At 44.3% G+C, this 18,212-nt stretch overlaps 1 long non-coding RNA gene across 2 annotated transcripts; it reads left to right on the top strand.

Moving 5' to 3' along the window:
* Nucleotides 1-2,042: 2,042 nt before the first annotated feature.
* Nucleotides 2,043-11,855, top strand: LOC122444970. 2 transcript variants are annotated; one of them, XR_006270396.1, is made up of 4 exons: nucleotides 2,043-2,241; nucleotides 3,868-4,115; nucleotides 9,709-9,767; nucleotides 10,698-11,855. It is a non-coding gene; the product is annotated as an uncharacterized LOC122444970 (long non-coding RNA). The 2 variants fall into 2 exon arrangements; XR_006270395.1 differs by having other exon boundaries at nucleotides 3,868-4,145.
* The last annotated feature ends 6,357 nt before the right edge of the window (nucleotides 11,856-18,212 follow it).

Raw genomic sequence — 18,212 nt, 5'->3', positions numbered from 1 at the left:
ATATGTTTCAGTGCTAATCTCTTAAATCCTGCCATCCTATTTCTTTTGTTTTTTTCAGTAGTTTTTCCTTAGCGATACTTTTTCTTTCCACACGTTATGACCCAGATTTAATGCTTAATTTACATTTCTTTCCTGCCTTCCACTAACAAATACATAAGTCAGTGGGTTATTTTGAGACTGTTGTAACATTAAAAGGCAGGTAGACAATAACAGGGAACATAGTAGGTGCCCTGTAAATGTAAAGAAAAACAGTTCCTTTAAGACTTGAGTTCAGTCAGATAATACACACAGAAATATTTATAAATAGTGCCAAGTTGATAATTTTGGTGAAAATAAATTCTAATGTCTGCTTAAGACTTTATATTTGACAATGTGCTTTGTTGTCCACAACTGACATATATTTCAGAAACAGACAATGAAATTAGAGAAAATATATTACAATTTTTCAACAGGAAGTAAATTGCCTAATTACCATCAAGTGATCATATAGTAATTTGACATTCCATTACATTGACGTATTGACTTAAGTGTTATATATTATGATGTAAACAAGTTTTTCTCATGTAAGTATTTGAAGCTTTGTCATCATAAGCATGGAACAGAAACTTTTATAAAGAAGAATGCATTTCTCATTAAAAGTTTTTTTCTCTCTTTAATAATCTTTAAAATTTATTTTTGGCTCTTAAGTCTTCATTGTGCTGGCTTCTTTCTCCTTTTGCAGCAATCGGGCTGTGAATTCTCCATGTAACCTTGGCTGGGGTATGGTTGGAGACTGGCGTTTTGAAGGTTCTTTTGGTCGGTCCAGAGGACTCAGTGTCTGTCTGTTCTATGGGCTGAGCTGAGCCTCTTTGCTGCACGTGGGCTTTCTCTAGCTGCAGCAGCAGAAGTGACTTTCTGGTTACTTGTGTGCAGGCTTCTCATTGCTGGGGCTGCTGCTGTTGCAGAGCACAGGCTTTGGAGCACAGGCTCAGTACTTACGTTGCCTGGGCTTAGTTGCTGCGAGGCACGTGGCATCCTCCCACACCAGGGATCAAACCCGGGTCCTGTGCATTGGCAGGTAGATTATTTAGCACTGCACCACCAGGGAGGTTCTACTCAGTGTCTTTTAACTGGGCGCTATGTATGTTAAAACACTGCCAAACAAAATTGGGGTCATCAACCAATAACTGGGAGATCTGAAAACCAGGAGAGAGTCCCCCAAACTTATCTGGCCTTGCTGAAGACATGGATGGACCCAAGAGACCCTTCCTGAAATCCCAAGGCCAGAATGTCCAAAGCACAGTATGGTGGCTGCTTTTCTCAATCCTGCATTCCCCTCAGGGTGCACTTTCGCTGGGCCACTGCAGTGACTAATAAGCTTGGTACTTGAAGAAGGGGACCGTCAAGACATTTTTCTCCTTAGAAGTGTTAGTATGAAGTAGCCCTTTCTAAGAGTTGTGTGTTTCCCATTCTAGCTTGTCATCAGTACACAAAGCCAGTTCTTGTTTACTTAAACTGCTTAAATTAATTCTAATTGCAGGAATATTCCTGGGTGCAGCTAGTACCCCACATCCAGCCCCACCCCACCAGCACCCCACATCAACCCCCTCCCAACCCCAACCTGGCCAGCAGACCAGGTTTCAGTTCCCAGTCGTCTGAAATCACTTCAGCCTCATCAGCAGGACTCCAAGTACAGTTTGGTTCAGTCGCTCAGTCGTGTTTGACTCTCTGGGACCCCATGGACTGCAGCACGCCAGGCCTCCCTGTCCATCACCAACTCCCAGAGTTTACTCAAACTCATTGTGTCAGTGATGCCATCCAACGATTTCATCCTCTGTCGTCGGACATGGAGGACTCCAAATGTTATGCCAAAAGCTTTTTTCTTTCCATTGTGATTATCCCAAAGAATTTTAAGGTTTTATTAAAACTGTTCCAGTTACTTAAAGTAATGAGCATCAATGGTGCAACACAAGACGTGAGAGACCCTCAAGTATGCTCGGCCCCGCTCGGCCCCGCTCGGCCCCGCTCGGCCCCGCTCGGCCCCGCTCGGCCCCGCTCGGCCCGCTCCTCACACGGCCCGACGCAGGCGGGCGTCCTAGGCTCCTCCGCCCCTCATTGTCCCTTTCCTCTGGAACCTACGGCTTGGGAATATCTGGTATCTCCCCTCAAAGGACGTGAGTTTACAGCAATTACTGAAGCCGAGACTTGGTAGGTGCGGTCTCCCCGGCTTGTGTTGCACCGTTGATTGCTTATTAGTTTAAGGTACTGTTTTTTGCTTTTTAGTCTTCTTAAGCTCCGCCCATAGGGTCTCCTCTACTCCATATCTGTGGTCTCGGGTCACTTGGAACCTTCCTAATCCACCAACCTTTCCTCCCTCAGTAAACTCTGTTGTTACTTTGAGAGGCCCGTGGTCTAATTTCCTTTCAGTGGAAAATGCTGAGGTAACATATATCGTGCACGAAACAGATAGTAATTTGTTACTAGAGAGAAAGTCATTATAATTGAGAACTGGCACTGAATAATTTTGTAAATATACCAAAACACTTGTTCAGGAACTAGCTTAGACTTTCATCTTTGCAACTGGTGGTGGAGCTGGAGTTCTTTCTCGAGTGTTAGGGAGTCGTATTACTGTCCTTTTCTGGTTTATATGACCAAGGTCATAAATTGACTACAGAGACTCTTCATTTTAGGAGATTATTTTTAGTGATGCTGGTTACATGTATGAGCTCTAGAATCAGAGAAAAACATAAAATGGTCTCTATGCTCAGACATTTCCAACTCTTTGAGACCCCATGGAGTGTAGCCCGCCAGGCTCCTGTGTCCATGGGATTTCCCAGGCAAGAATACTAGAGTGGGTTGCCATTTCCTAATCTTGGGGATCTTCGGACTCAGGGATAAAACCCCCATCTCTTGCATCTCCATTGGCAGGAGTATTCTTTACCGCTGAGCCACCTGGGAGGCCTCTTTGGTCTGATACTAGTGTTTAATTTGAATTAAAGAAGTGAGTTTTGGTTGGTAGTTTTCCAGTCAGTGAGACCCAGTGTGGATAATGCTGATTTATGGACTGCTGACAAGTACAGTGGGAAGTGGTATATAATAGTGAGAAAGTATCTTAAGAGATCAGAGAATCTGAAGTCATTTGAGAGATAGTTTCAGGTTTTGTGCATTACGGTTGACTGTCAGTGCTACAGTAAACCTAAGGTGATTATGTGGGGCAGTGGACAAGGAGCAGTTAGCTTCAAGTAATGAGGCCTGGTTATTTGTGGGAAGGTTGTTGGTGGAATATTGTCAGAGATAAAAATTAGGTTGAAAATGCTCCTAGCTAACAGACGTTTGACAGAGAGTGACTCTCTATGAGGAGAGACTCGCCTAAACTTACCTGGACTTCCTGAGGAGGAGGATGGGCCCAAGAGGCTGTTGCTGATTTACCAAGGCTACTATGTCTGAAGCTCCGAATGGTACCTGTTTTTCTCCAGCCTGCATTCCCCTCAGGGTGCGTTGTTGTTGGGCCTCTGCAGTGACTAATAAGCTTCATCTTTGAAGAAGTGGAATGTTAAGATAGTTTTCTTCTTACAGGTGTTAACTATGAGGTGTTACTAAGAGCTATGTGATTCACATTCCAGCTTGTCATCCCTACACAAAGACAGTTCTTGTGTACTTAAACTACTTAAATTAATTCGAATTGCAGGAATATTTCTGGGTCCAGCCACCACCGCACATGAACCCCCACCCACCCCTCCCTACCGCCAGCCCGGCCACCACACCAGGTTTCAGTTCCCAGGCTGAACTGCTTCAGCCTCATCAGCAGGAATCCTGTTTTGAGGAAACCTTACTTTCCAACGCAATTATCCCACAGAATATTAAGTTTTTACTTTAAAACTGTTACAGTTATGAGGAATCCATGATGCAATACAAGACGGGAAAGACCCTCAAGTACTTCCAAACCTTGGCAAGGTACTTGGGAACCCAAAGGAAGAACACAGCAGGTGTCCGCTCGGCCCCGCCCCTGACACGCCCAGGCGCAGGCTTGTGTCCTACGCTCCGCCCCTCCCTGTTCTGATACCAGAGGCTGAGGAGTTTCCGGTTTCCGCTTAGATGCAAGCCATTCTGCAGCAAATTCCTGAAGCCGAGACTTGGTAGGTGCGGCCGACCATTGGGAACCTGAGGTACTTGTTTGTTTTTGTTTTTGTTGTTAAGCTGCGCCTGTGGGGTCCCCTCTCCTCCCTATCCGTGGTCTCCAGTCACTTCGCACCTCCCTATTCCCCGACCCCTTCCTCCAGCCGAAATAAGTTCAGTAGTTGCTGTGAGAGGCCCAGGGTCTGATTTCCTGTCGAGGTAAGATCCTGAGGTAACACATACAGTGCACGAAATATGTAGTAATTTATAAGGAAAAGGTCATTTTAATTTTGACATGGCACTTGATGATTTTATAAGTATCAAATCACGTGTTCAGGACCTAGTTTCGAATTTCTGCTTTGGGACTGGTGCTGGAGCTGAAGTTCTTTCTCGGGTGTTAGGGAGGCGTATTACTGTACTTTTCTGTTTTCTATGACCAAGGTAGTAAATTGACCACAAAGACTTCATTTTAGCAGGTTATTTTTAGAGATGCTGGTTACTTGTATGAGCATTAGAATCAAAGAGAAATATAAAATGGTCACAGTGCTCAGTCAGATCTCTTTGAGCTCCCCAGGGACTGTAGCCCGCCAGGCTCCTGTGTCCGTGGGATTTCCCAGGCAAGAATACTGGAGTGGGCTGTCGTTAAGTCACTCAGTCCTCTCGGACTCTGAGCGACCCTATGGACTGAAGGACGCAGGATTCCTGCCCTTCACCATCACCAGGACTTGCTCAAACTCCTGTCCATTGAGTCCGTGATGACATCCAACCATCTCATCCTCTTTTCCGCCTGCCTTCCATCTTTCCCAGCATCAGGGTCTTTTCCAATGAAAAGAAACGTTAGAAATGTAATGAGTGTGGTAAATTCTTCAGTGTACTTTCAAGCCTAACTTGCCATCAGATGATGTACAGAGGGGAGAGCCCTTGAAAATACAATTGAGGTTGCAGTGCTTTCGGCAGTGGTTCATATCTTATGCTTCATGAGAATATTCACACTGGATTGAGAACAAATGATGTTGAATGTGGTCAGGCCGTTGAAAATCTACTTATTCTAAAAAAGTTCATCACCAGTGCCAGGAATGTGAGCAACCTTTTCTCATTGGTCCCCCTTGCACCAGTAATCCAGTTGTTTGTACTGCACCAAGCAGTACTAATGTACTGAATTTTGAAGCTTTTAGGTTGTGCCTTAGACGTACGAAATACTTCATGAGTTAAATTGCAGTGAATATGCTGAGGCTTCATGTTATTGTTCATTTATCACTAGATGGCAGAATATTTATCGTGAAGAGAAAGCACACAGATGTAAAGTGTGTGGCAAGGCTTTTACCCAAAGATCACAAGTTGGGGAACATATTGGAGCTACATCTGCCAAATGCAATGAGTGTGGAAAACCTTTACATTGAGTTCAGGTATTAGGACTTGAGCAATCTGATCATGAGAATGTTCAGTTTCTGACCGTGGAGCCTAGCCATGCTGAAAGCTCGGTTTATGAGTCTTTGGGATGGACTGGATACGGATCCCAGGTGCCAAGTCCTAGTGATGGGAGCTTCTGATCATGCTGAGGATTTTGACTCAGCTGTGAGGAAAAGAATGCCTACGAGATTTCGTATCAAACAGCCTGCTCTGAAACAAACCTAAGTGTGGGAGTTGGCTACAGAAGTGCATCTAAGAAGATATTGATAAGATAGATATATTTTGACATGTGTTTTTGAAAATAACGTGTAATCTGCCATTTTTGAATGTTCTGAAAATGTTGATTAGATCCCATGATTTGATGGGGGTATGGAGTTCATCCATAAATCCCAAATCTTCGGAAGACTGTATTTTTCAGACTTTGTTACCCACATTTGAGAGAACGTTGTTGTCGTTCACTTGGACAGTCATGTCCGACTCTTTGCAACCACATGGACGGCAGCATGCCAGGCTTCCCTGTCCTTCACCATCTCCCAGAGCTTGCTCAAACTCATGTCCATTGAGTTGATGATGCCATTCAACCAACTCATTCTCTATCGTCCCCTTCTTCTCCCACTTTCAATCTTTCCCAGCATCAGGGTCTTTTTTAATGAGTCGGCTCTTCACATCAGGTGACCAAAGTATTGGAGCTTCAGCTTCAACATCAACCCTTCCAGTGAATATTCAGGATTGATCTCCTTTAGGATTGACTGGTTTGATCTCCTTGCAGTCCAAGGGACTCTCCAGAGTCTTCTCCAACACCACAGTTCAAAAACATCAGTTCTTTACCACTCAGCCTTCTTTATGGTCCAGCTCTCATATCCATACATGACTACTGGAAAAACCATCGCTTTACTATACAGACCTTTGTGGGCAAAGTAATGTCTCTCCTTTTTAATATGCTGTCTAGATTTGTCATCGCTTTAGAAAATAAAGACCTAAAATATATTACAATTTGCAAATAGAAAGTGAACAATTCTAATTCTGTTCATGCTGAACATATAATCAATTTGAAATTACATTATGGATATTATTTAGTTTAGTGTAATTTCCTAAACAAGTTTTTGGGAAAGATACTTAACAGTCAGGCTCCCCTGGTGGCTCAGACAGTACAGAATTCACCTGCAATGCACAAGACCTGGGTTCGATCCCTGGGTTGGGAAGATCCCATGGAGGAGGGTATGGCAACCCACTCAAGTATTCTGGCCTGGAGAGTCCCACGGACAGAGGAGCCTGGCAGTCCATGGGGTCCATGGAGTCACAAGTAGTCCATGGGGTCCATGGAGTCCATGGGGTCACAAAGAATCTGACACAGCTGAGTGACTAAGCACTTCCTTCGAAGTATAGGATAGAGCATTGTAAAGAATAATGCACTTCTCATCAAAAGAAAAAGAAATGTTTTTTTTCTCCTATTTTGCTTTCTCTTTTTAGGTTATCTATACAAAATTATGGATGCTAGGTAAACGTATTGTGCTAATCGTTTCACAGTGTACATATCAGTTAATTTTTCTCTGTAGCTTAAATTTACACAATGATATTTGTCATCGAAAGAGTTGCTTATACAACCCCCTTTATGTCACTGTTTAGAGAGTTGGGTTTAGACAGGGAAATAATTAAAACACGTTGGATAAAAGAAATAGTAACACAGTTTATAATCATTTAAAATGTCTTGCTCTTTTAAAGGCTTTAGTTAGTGACCCAAATGATCACATCCCTTAAGTCCTCCATCTCAGACACCCAGGTACTGACCCTGAGATTGTTAAACTCAGCACTATGCTCAGTTTGCTGTTTTGTAGGGTGTCAGTAGGGAATAGCCCATTTCTACCCAGGGAGAGTTTTGTTATTTGTAATATAGAGACTAGTCCCATTCTTGTTTCTTAAAACTGCCCAAGTTCCCAGATCCCTGAATTGCTTCAGCCTCACTAGCAGGATCTGAGCACAACATGCTGTGAAAAACAGCTTTTTATTGAGAATAAACCCTTTTAGTCTTAAGAGGAAGGATCTTGGTTCCCACATAACTTGAAGCTTTTACCTGAGCAGTGTTACAGATGGAACTTAATCCTGTCAAGGTACTAGGCCCCGCCCCCGTCCGCGCCCCGCCCCTCGTCGGAAGCCGCGGCTCTAATACCAAAAGCCCTTTCACACGGACCCGGAAGTTGGAGAGCGCGGAGCCGAGGTCCCCGAGCGGCGCCTAAGGTTCCTTTTAGGCTACTACCCCTCTGGCTCACTCGTCCTCAGGGTGTGACAATTGTCAGCGACCTGAAAACCCTGGCGCCCGGTGCTCGGCCCCGAATAAACGCTGTCGCTGCCATTGCGGCCCAGTTATCCTTTCGTTTGGGTTTTAAGAGTTTCTGAGGCGGTTTCGGTCCTCGGTCCGCGTAGCCACCGCCTCTGGCGACATTTTCCTGCTTAAAACCCTTTTTTACCTCTGGTCTCACCAAGTACAGCCCTCTCTCGCAAGTTAGAGTCGCGCTCCGCCGCGTCGCCTTCCCTACCGCTGGATGCAGAGCCCCTCGCCCCCGCTCCCGGAGAGGCCGCGCCCTCTCCCCGGTCCCGGGATTCCGGAGAGCCCGCCCCGCTCCTGAGACCCCTTCCCTCCCAGCCCCTCTGTCCTCGCGTCTCCTAGGCCGCTCCTTGTGCCCCGCAGGGCCCCCCTTTCCTGTCAGCCCGTCCCCTCACCCCGCGTCGGTAGGTGACCTGGGCCAGCCATGTGACAGCCAGTGCTGTTCCATGTCCAATTCAACTCGGTCAGAAAAGGTGCTCTTCCGCTCCGGGGGCGTCTCCTTCTGTCGCCCACTCAGTAAATACAGGAGGCGGGAGGATCAGGAGAAGCAGAGTCAGAAGGACTGAGAGAAATAACTGAAACTGAGGAGAAAAGCGTCAGGGAGAACCAACGCGAACTCTGAGAATGGCTGAGGGATTGCAAAGGGATAGTCAAGTCAAAGGGGTTAAGCCTTGAAAATAGCCAAGTGGGTAAAATAGAGAAGTATTAATAAATTAGAAAGCCAGATCTCCAGGGATTGGAGAACAGCATAGGGAGAGCTGCCCTGTATCAATGATGGGAGCGGGGAGGCGACGGGTGATGAGGGACGTCAGAGGTGGAGAGTCCCTAACTGGGTTTTGGCCGGGTTTGAGTCCAGGCCTCTTGGGTTAGAGTCCCGAGTTGTGTTTTCACCCGGTTTGAGAAGGGGAGTAATCTGGAGCGCAAAGAGGGAGCTGAAATGGGGGAGGAGGCAGACACAGGTATGGATTTTTGAAAGACTCAGGAAGGTTGGAGAGAGGGGGAACGAATTGCAGCAGCCTGGGACAGGACACGTGTGAGGGAGGAAATAGGACAGGAACAGGAGAGCAGAGGGGGAGGAAAAGAGACCCAGAGACCCAGATGAAATAAGGGAGATAGGTGAACAGAGGGGTAAGCTCGGTCCAGGGGTGGCCAGTTTGGATACAGATGATTTTAGTTCTACAGAGGAGGATGAGAATTTCAAAACTCCTGTCTACAAGGCTTGTGTCTTTTTTTATTACTTGTGGCAGAAGATGGCTTTCATTTGCAAACCCTGTTGAGCCTGGGGCAGTGGCTTGATTCACTGACTTCTGAGTGACCCTCTTCTCTTTTCCTGGCTTTTCCTTCTCTTCCTATCGATGTCCAGGAAGAATAGACCTTGGGCAAGAAGTGACTGACTCTGTCACTCTGTGGTAGCTTTTTTTTTTTTAATTAATTTTTTTTTGGCTGTGCTGTCTTCGGTTCTGTGCGGTGGGCTCAGGAGTTGTGGCTCCCAGGTTCTAAAGCACAGGCTCAGTAGTTGTGCACAGGCTTAGTTGTTTGTACTTGTGAGATCTTCCTGAACCAGAGATAGAACACATGTCCCCTGCATTGTCAGGCAGATTCTTATCCACTGTATCACTATTGGGTAGCATTTTTAAAGCATTTTTTTTTTTTAATGGATTCACATTTTCTCCTTTCTTTATGTATAGTGCTTTTTGTAGCTTGGAATAGGTCTTAATTCATTCAGTGTCTGTAATCATTTTTATCTTCCGAATTAAGCGTTTTTAGTTTCCAGTATTCTAGTCTTAATCACCCTTTTGTAAATATGATTATTCTCTGTTTTTTTAAACTTTGACACCAGATTTTTAAATTAAAAATAATTCACAATTCTTTTTTTTCAGATTCTTTCCTTGCCTGAGCACTTTCTTCCCTTCATCTCGTACATTTGAAATTTTCTTTGGTAAGAAGTAAATCATCTTAGACTATTTTATGCCATGCGTAGCAAAAATGTCACCTCGTTTATCAGTTCTAATGAGGTAGATGAACGTAGTGCCTATTATATAGAGTGAAATAAGTCAGAAGAGAAAGACAAATACTGTATATTAATGCATATATGTGGAACTTAGAAAGATGGTACCAACGATCCTACATGCAGGGCAACAAAGGGAGACACAGATGTAAAGAGCAGACTTTTGGACTCAGTGGGAGAAGGCGAGGGTGGGATGAATTGAGAAAATAGCATTGAAACATGTATACTACCATATTAAAATAGAATGATCAGTGCAAGTTCGATGCACGAAGCAGGGCACCCAAAGCCAGTGCTCTGGAACAACCCAGAGAGATCGGGTGAGGAGAGAGGTGGAAGGGGGTTCAGGATGGGGGGACACATGTCGAATTCATCTAGATGTATGGCAAAAACCATCACAATATTATAAAGTAATTATCCTCCAATTAAAATAATTAAAAAATAAAAATGAGGAAACTGTAAAAATAAAGTTAATTAGCAAAGATCACCTCCCCTCCCTTTCTCTGAATTCAAAGAGAAATACATCTTGGGGGGTTTTATGTATGGGACATCGTGTAATAAAATAGACATATTTTCAACTGTGGTTGTACCAAAGACATGGATTGTGTGTATGTGTTTACTGTGCACACAGAAATGGATATTTCTGGTCTCAGCTCTTTACCAGAGAATAACGGAGGTATGACATTAGATCTTGTGAAATTAAAGGCATTTCTTTGAGAAATGGGAAAATAAAAGAACATTTAACGTGATAAAACCAACAAAATGCTTCATTCTTTCCTTTCAACAAAAAAGAAAAAAGAAAAAAAAACCACCTAGTTTAACTGGTTAGTCTAATGGTCTGTTTTCTCCATTTTCTATGATCAGTGAAAAAAGTGAGCTGTGAGGTGATATGAAGATGTTTCCTTCAGGTCCCTTTTTGACTTTTCTGTGCAAATGAGGAAGGATGGGCTGGATTGACCTGGAACCTTCCAACAGAGCCTGTCTCTTCATGATGAAAAACATTGCTCAGATCCTATTTCTAAGCTGACCCCTTACAATGTGTTTTGTACCAGTGGCTAGATGTTTGCAATTCTGTATTTTTAAAATATTTTACTGCAATCTTATAATAAAGAATTACCTGCTTCGTATCAGTTTGACCCAATCTTGAAAGAAGAGTTTCTTTTGCTCAGATACATGACAGATGTTCCTGGTGTTAAATGGGATGGGCAACAAGGACAAACTTGGCCCACTTGCCCTTCAGCCTCCCATTTCATTATTCAGTTATACCCGGTTCTCTTCACTCAGCTCAGATCTTCTCATAAACGGCTTCTCTCTGGGCCTGAGGGAGCCCACTTGTACCATGGAGATGAGAGACTAGACCGGAAACTAGACCAGAGACAGGACTAGACTTGAGCGTGAGCAGCACTGACCCCTGAAATGATTAGCCAAAGTGGCTGTGTGTCTGTGTGTGGCAGTTCTGGTTTGGAGGGAGTGTCTGGTGGTAATTAGAATTTTAAATAGATCTCAGTCCTCCCTAAATGAAAAAAGAAAAGGAAAACTGTAGGATGGAGGCAGGATCACAGGCTCAGAATCAGGTGACTTCTATGAATAAGGCTAAATCTGAAGGGAGATTTTTTTCACGTCCTGACGTTCAGACCTCCACTGGCTTTCATTTGTTCTTGGGACAGAAGCTTGACTCCTCGCTGTGGCTCCACAGCCCTCTGTCAAGCTCAGGGCCCTGTCAGTGTCTCCAGCCTCATCCTGGGAGCTGACCGTCTGCTCACGGTTCAGCCTGTCGTGGTCTCATTTACCTTTTCTCTGTTTCCAAATACCAAAACCATTTCTGTCTGACATCGTAGTTCTTTTCTCACCTTCAAGTCACCCTGGCTCAGGCCCTTTGTCTCCCTTCAAGTCTAGGCTCAGAGAGGTTCCCCATCCGCTCCTAACTGTCTCTCTCATGTTCCCCAGGTTTATTGCCTCTGTATCAGTTGCCATCAGCAGAGATTCTTGCCCTTCTTCATGGGTTGTTTTGAGTCCTTCCTGGTTCCCCTCTTTTTAGGGCTCATAGTGTTCCTCTTCTTCCCAGCGTGGTTGCAGTACCTGATCCTGGAAGTGTCTTTAGATGACAGGACTATGGGTTGGGCTGAATAATCCTCAGGGAAGACCAAGAGAACAGGGCAGGTGATGAAGATATTTCCCATGTTCTAGACAGTTTAGCTGTAATTGATCTTTACCCCATGTGACTACTTAATTACTCAAAAGAAGAGCCAAGAAATATAGGAAATCCTGAAAAGCCCTACAGAACTGGTGTCCTCAAGCAGTGGACTAAGATGTCCCCATGTTTAGTCTGCTGAGTTTAATCTGCTGCAGCCCCCAGATAAGCTCTGTCCATCCAGGGACCAGTCACCATCGTGGACAGCAGCGTTGCCATCTAGGAGTTCATGTGCTCAGTGTCAGCGATTGTGATTTCAGAGCGCTGAGGATGAGCAGAAATCCAAAACCTAACGGGGCAGGAAGGAGATGTTGCCCCCCCCCCGCCGCCCCCCAGGAGCTAGAATATCTTCCCAGTAGGTGTGGGTGGTAAGAACAGGAGATAGTGAGGCCTGGAGACCCTTGATTTGAGACTTCCGCATCTCAAATGCCTTTGCACCTGGACTCCATAATGTCCCCAGGTGGTGGCCGACTTTCCCAGGAGGGCCAGTTTCTTGATTTTCATCCTGAATGTGAGTGTCCTTTGGGTGGTAGCTCGTGTGCACTCCTCTTGTGATCCCCTTTGCCAAAGGCCCCTCTGCGCTTTAGTCTTGCTTAGTCCAGTCATGCAGGGAGGAGAGGTAGACAAATGGGGAAAGCGGAGGGAGCCTGGTGGGGTCTGCAGGAGGCTTGTGTCAGCACTTGGGGGCATCAAGGTGAGGCCAGTGAATGGAGTGTGCACCCATCCCAGGTGTAGTTACAGGGACAAGGGGTGTGTGGATCTGTTGGAAAAGAATGTCTCAGTTCAGGCTGGAGAACCTGGAAGTGGGTTTGTTGGAGAACCGACATGGAATGGTTTGAGCTGTTCTAATGCTTTAGCTCATATTCCCTGGGACAGCAATACTGAGGCTGAGATTTGCCTGCACAGGTTTGATTGGACAACTCATGACCACACGTGAGCAACAATGAAAGACGTGGAATTGGGCCCAGAGAAGTCTTTTCCACTGTTAGAACTGTGGCCTGGGGTGATCCCACAGACACCTGTGGGTGCAGGAGGGTGGGAGCCTTGGGCTTGGGCTGGTTCTAGCAGGTGCCCCCATCATCCACTCCACTCGCTGGCTTTTGTTGGCTCTCTTAGCAGGCAGGCACTGCAGAGTAACAGGGAACATCTCAGGTCATTCTTTGCATCAACTTTGGTATCATTGTGTACTTGGGGTTGCCGGTGAAGAAAGTTTCATGTGCATTTGGAAAGATACCAAGAGAATCTGGAGTGTTTCCATGGAAGATGCTGAGGTCTCACTGGGCCATGTGCATCATTGGAATTATCCCTCTTTTTCACAGTCTTTGGAGATTTCGGTGTTTGACCTGGATCACTCACTGTAAATGAAAATATGGTGTCTTGTGTCTGTGGATCCTTGGGTGTCCTCTTTTGTGTTTTGTCTCATGCATGAGTTATTAGGGCTTGGAATGCTTTGTGTTGGTATAAGAGGGTTCGAGGCTCATTATGGGCTTTGTGGAGACACTGTTGGACACCATGAAAGTTTGTAAGCTTGTTTGAGTTCTGCTGGGAAATTAAGAGTACTAAGGTTAAGATAGCAGAATGCTTGTTATAAGGTGGTCCTGCTCGGTAGGGATCTCTGGGCCCAACCTGAGAAGAGTCATAAAGTCCTGTAACGTAGGGGAAGAAGGCTCCGATAAATGAGAGGGCAGCGATGCCACAGTGATCTGCAGCCCGGGGGCTCGTCCTCTAGAAGATGCAGCTGCAACTGTCTTGCTGCCAGGCCAGTGCCGGGTTCTCTGTTATCCACTACTGTCCCTCCCAAAATTAGCACACACACAGGCACTGTACAGAACACACGGAATCTTACCTGCACTGTTGGTGGTAATGTAGATGGTACTGCTGTGTTGGAAAAGAACATGGAAGTTCCTTAAGAAATTCACATAGAAAGACCTACAGTCTGTCAAACCCATTTCTGACAGATATCCAAAGGGAAAGTGATCAGTTTTTCAGGGAAATGTCTGCAGTCCCATGAGTGTGACTGGATTTGCAAAGCCAAGGCATAGACACAGGCCAGATGTCTCTTGACCAAAGAATAGGTAACAAAAGTGTGGTATAGAAATATTTATTATATACTGTATGTTCCTGAACTATTTTTCTCCATGTATAAGTATAAAAATGAAGGATCCTGCATTTAGGCCAAAATGAATGAACCTAGAGAACATTATGCCAAGTTAAATAAGGCTGACAAAGGAGGACAGATACTGTATGTGGAAACTAGAATTGTCAAAGTCATAGAGCCATCGAGTAATAAGGCTGTTACCAGGAGCTGGGTGGAGGGGGAAATGGGGCACTGTTAGTCAAAGAGTAGAGATTTTCAGTTGTAAACTAAGTAAGTTCTGGGGATCTGAGGTAATGCATGCTGCCTGTAGTGTTTCTATATACTTGAAATTCACCCAGAGAGAAATAATACAGTGTACTCATAGGTGGAAGTGTAACTTACTCGACTATAATAATTATTCAGTGTATGAATCTCTCACATGTTCACTTTGTACACAGTACGTTTATAGCATTTTTGTTAGTTACACCTGAGTAAGGCTGGGAAAGAAAAGGAGAGTTGGGGGGTGATTCTCTCCTCTGAGTGGTGCTCAGTCCAGGCTTCACGTTTCATTGATGAGGCATTTTGCATACCCATGTTTTGTACCCTCTGACCCGAGATTCCCGTTCAGGTAGTTTGTGTTGGTCCACAGCTCGAGAATGTTTAAGATGCCCCAGTTCATTCCAGTCTGGATCCCTCACTGAGCATCAGGACTGTGAGTCCTCTCATTCCTGAGGGCTGAGATCTGGGCTGAGGAGGGGGTGCTCTGTTCTGAGTGGGGATGGATCAGGGCCTGCTGTGTGACCTGAAGGAGAATGCCTGGTCAGCGGAGGTGCCCCCAGCCGCTGTGTGCTGAGTCCTCACCAGGAGGGGAGTGTGATCCCAGGGAAAGTGTGGGAAAGTCCTGTGTTGGTCTCTCTGTGGGAGTTGCCTGTCCTGAGTCCCTCCTGAGACAGTGGGCACAGGGGACTGTGTGTCCCTCATGGTGAGGGCTTCCCTGTGTGTGTGGTTGGGGCTCAGGAAGGGGATGTGTTGACTCGAAGCATTAAACAGCATGTTTTCACTTTCATGATAGACCTCTGAAGACTTGTGTTCCCTGAGGAAGCTCTGAAGTTGAGGAAGAGGAAAGAACAGGAGTCAGGCATGGCTCTTTCTCAGGTGAGGTCATATTCAGCCTGTCCTTCCTGAAATGCCCTTCTCTGGACTCGCTAATCGTGTCTGACTCTGGAGTGTCCTGTCTGACTCCTGTACTCCCACAGTCACCCGGGGCCTTCCCGCAGGGCCTGTCGTCTCCACTTAGATCCCGTGTCCCCATGACCCGGTGACCTGGCCCTTGTGAGGAGGCTCCCCTGGGCACCGTCCTGGGCAGGGCTTCTCACCCACGGGTTGGAGACGGGGTCTCAGTGCTGTTGGGCAGCAGGGATTGCTTAGGGCCCATCTGGATGTGCTGTCTGCTCTGTCAACCAGGGTAAGGAAACTGCCCATGGAAGTCAGGTATTAATATGCACAATAGCTGGTAAAATCTGGGAATCAGATCAATTGAGACTGTCCTTTCCCTTTTGTGTATCTTGACATCCTTGTGAATATACCTTACATATACACAAAGCATTATTTCTGAGTACTGTGTTCTGTTCAGTTGGTTTATTTGTCTGTTTTTATACCAGTACTACATCACCTTGATTACCTTGTAATAGGTTTTGAAATAGAAAGACCTCCATCTTCCTTCTTCAGGAGTGTTGCTGTTTGCTCTTTGAATAGTTCTGTGACTTTCACCATGTTTTATTCTGCTTCTACAAAGATTGCCATGGCAGCTTTGATAATGAGTTAATTGGTTGATTGACCCTTTGTGTGGTTATTAAAGAATCTTTTTTGATATAGCATGTTTCTTTTGTAATCTTTATGAGTTTTACCTATGAAACTTTGTCATGTGGGAAAGAAGATAAATTGACTTTGTTTTCAATTTGGGGACCTCTGATTTCTTTTTCTCATCTAATTGCTCTAAGGGTTTCAGTGCTTTGTTGAACTGTAGTGCAGAGTGTGCATCCTTGCCGTCTGGACCTCAGAGGAAAAGCTTTCATTCTTTCCCCATTGCTGTGCTCTTTTCATAATGGCATTTCTTATGTTGACGTTGGTATAATTTATTGTTTGTAGCTTGTTGAGTGTTCCATCTTGAAGGGTTGTCAAATTTTTGTCGAATGGTTTTTTCCTGCATCGAGATGATCCTGTTTTTTTCTTCCCTTTAGTATGTTAATGTATTGTGTCATATTAATTGATTTTTGTATGTTGACTTCTCGCCTTATGTGAATAAAACCCACTTGGTCATGGTGTCAGATCTTTTTATTTATTTATTTAAATTCTTTTAATTGAAGGATAATTGCTTTACAGAGGTTGTTGTTTTCTGCCAAATACCAACATGAATCAGCCACAGGTACACATATGTCCCCTCCCTCCCATCTTCCTCCCTATCCCGCCCCTGTAGGTTGTTAGAGGGCCCCTGTTGGAGCTCCGTGAGTCATTCAGCAAATTCCCATTGGCTCTCTACTTTACATATGGTGATGTAAGTTTTCAAGTTACTCTCTCCATACATCTCACCCTCTCCTTCCTCCCCTCCCCTCTCCGTCTGTTCTCTCTGTCTGTTTCTCCAGATCTTTTTAATACCTGTTGAAGTTGGTTTGCAGGTATTTTAGTTTTGCATGAGTATTCGTCAGGGGCATTGGTTTCCAGTTTTCCTTTCTTGTGTCTTTGGGAAATCAGCAAACTATTAGAATCATGCTTGCTCCATAGAATTAGCAGGATCAGTGGTAATTATTTGTAAATGTTTGGTAGAATTTGGTCCCATATTTTTCTCAGAGGTTTCTGACTACTTTTTAAATCTCTCTAGTTACAATGGGCTTCCCTGGTGACTCAAGTCATAAAGAATCTGCCTGCAGTGCAGGAGACCCAGGTTCTATCCCTGGGTGGGAAGATTCCCTGGAGAAAGGAATGGCTGGTTAGTCCAGTATTGTTGTCTGGAGAAATTGCATGGACAGAGGAGCCTTGTGGGCTACAGTTGGTGAGGTCACAAAGTGTCAGACACGACTCAGTGGCTAACACTTTCACTTTGAACACTTCTTGATTTTTTAATTTCTTAGTAAGTAAAATACTTTGTATGTTTCTGAGAATTTGCCAGTATCTCCTGTATTCTGTCATTTGTAGGCATTATTGGTCATAGTACTTCCTTATCTCTAGAAACTTTCTTTGACCTCAGTTGTAATCACTCCTGTTTCATATCTGTTTTTAGTTATTTGAGTCTGTTTTTCTCTTTTCCTTAGTCTAGGTGGGGGTTTTCCTATACAGTTTTTTCAAAACATCAACTCTTGGTTTGTTGATCTTTATATTTTTCTACTTTCTATTTTCTCTGATTTAATCTTTCTTATTTACCTGTTTCCTTCTGCTAAACTTGAGTTTAGTTTGTTTTCCGTTTTCTACTTGCTAGAGGTCTAGCAATAGATTTCAGATTTAAGATCTTTTCTCTTTTATACTGTAAGCATTTAACAGTTCAGACTTTCTTTTAATACAGTCTTTGTGTGTTATAAATTTTGTACTGTTGTCTTTTCGTTTTCATCCACATATTTAAAATTTTCCATGTGATTTTTGTCTTAGACCCATTTGTGGTGTAAGAGTAAGTTGTTTAATGGCCACATTTGGGGAATTTTCTTTTATTCTTGTGTTTATTTCATTGTTGTTGGGGAAGATACTTTTATAGCATCAGTCTCTTAAAATTGTTAATTGTGGCCTAACATGTGGTCTCTCATTGAGAATGTTTTATATGTCCTTGAGATGTATGTGTTTTATGCTTTTGTTGGGCCATGTGATGTGTACATGCTTGTTCAACCTGGGCATTGAAATCCCATACTATTCCTGTTTCACTATTTCTGTCTTCCTTTCCCTTAATGTTTGCTTCATTTGTCTGAGATATCTAATGTTACATGTATATATATTTTTACTTGTTACAGCTTTTTGGTAGATTGACCATTTTATCATTCTATAATAGTTATCTCATTGCACTTGTTTTTTCTTCAGTTTATTTTGTCTAATATAACAGTCTCCCCTACTCTCCTTAGGATGGACTGTG

The sequence above is a fragment of the Cervus canadensis genome, chromosome 7 (assembly GCF_019320065.1).
Source record: "Cervus canadensis isolate Bull #8, Minnesota chromosome 7, ASM1932006v1, whole genome shotgun sequence".
NCBI lineage: Eukaryota > Metazoa > Chordata > Mammalia > Artiodactyla > Cervidae > Cervus > Cervus canadensis.
This window is presented reverse-complemented; position numbering and strand designations above follow the sequence as displayed.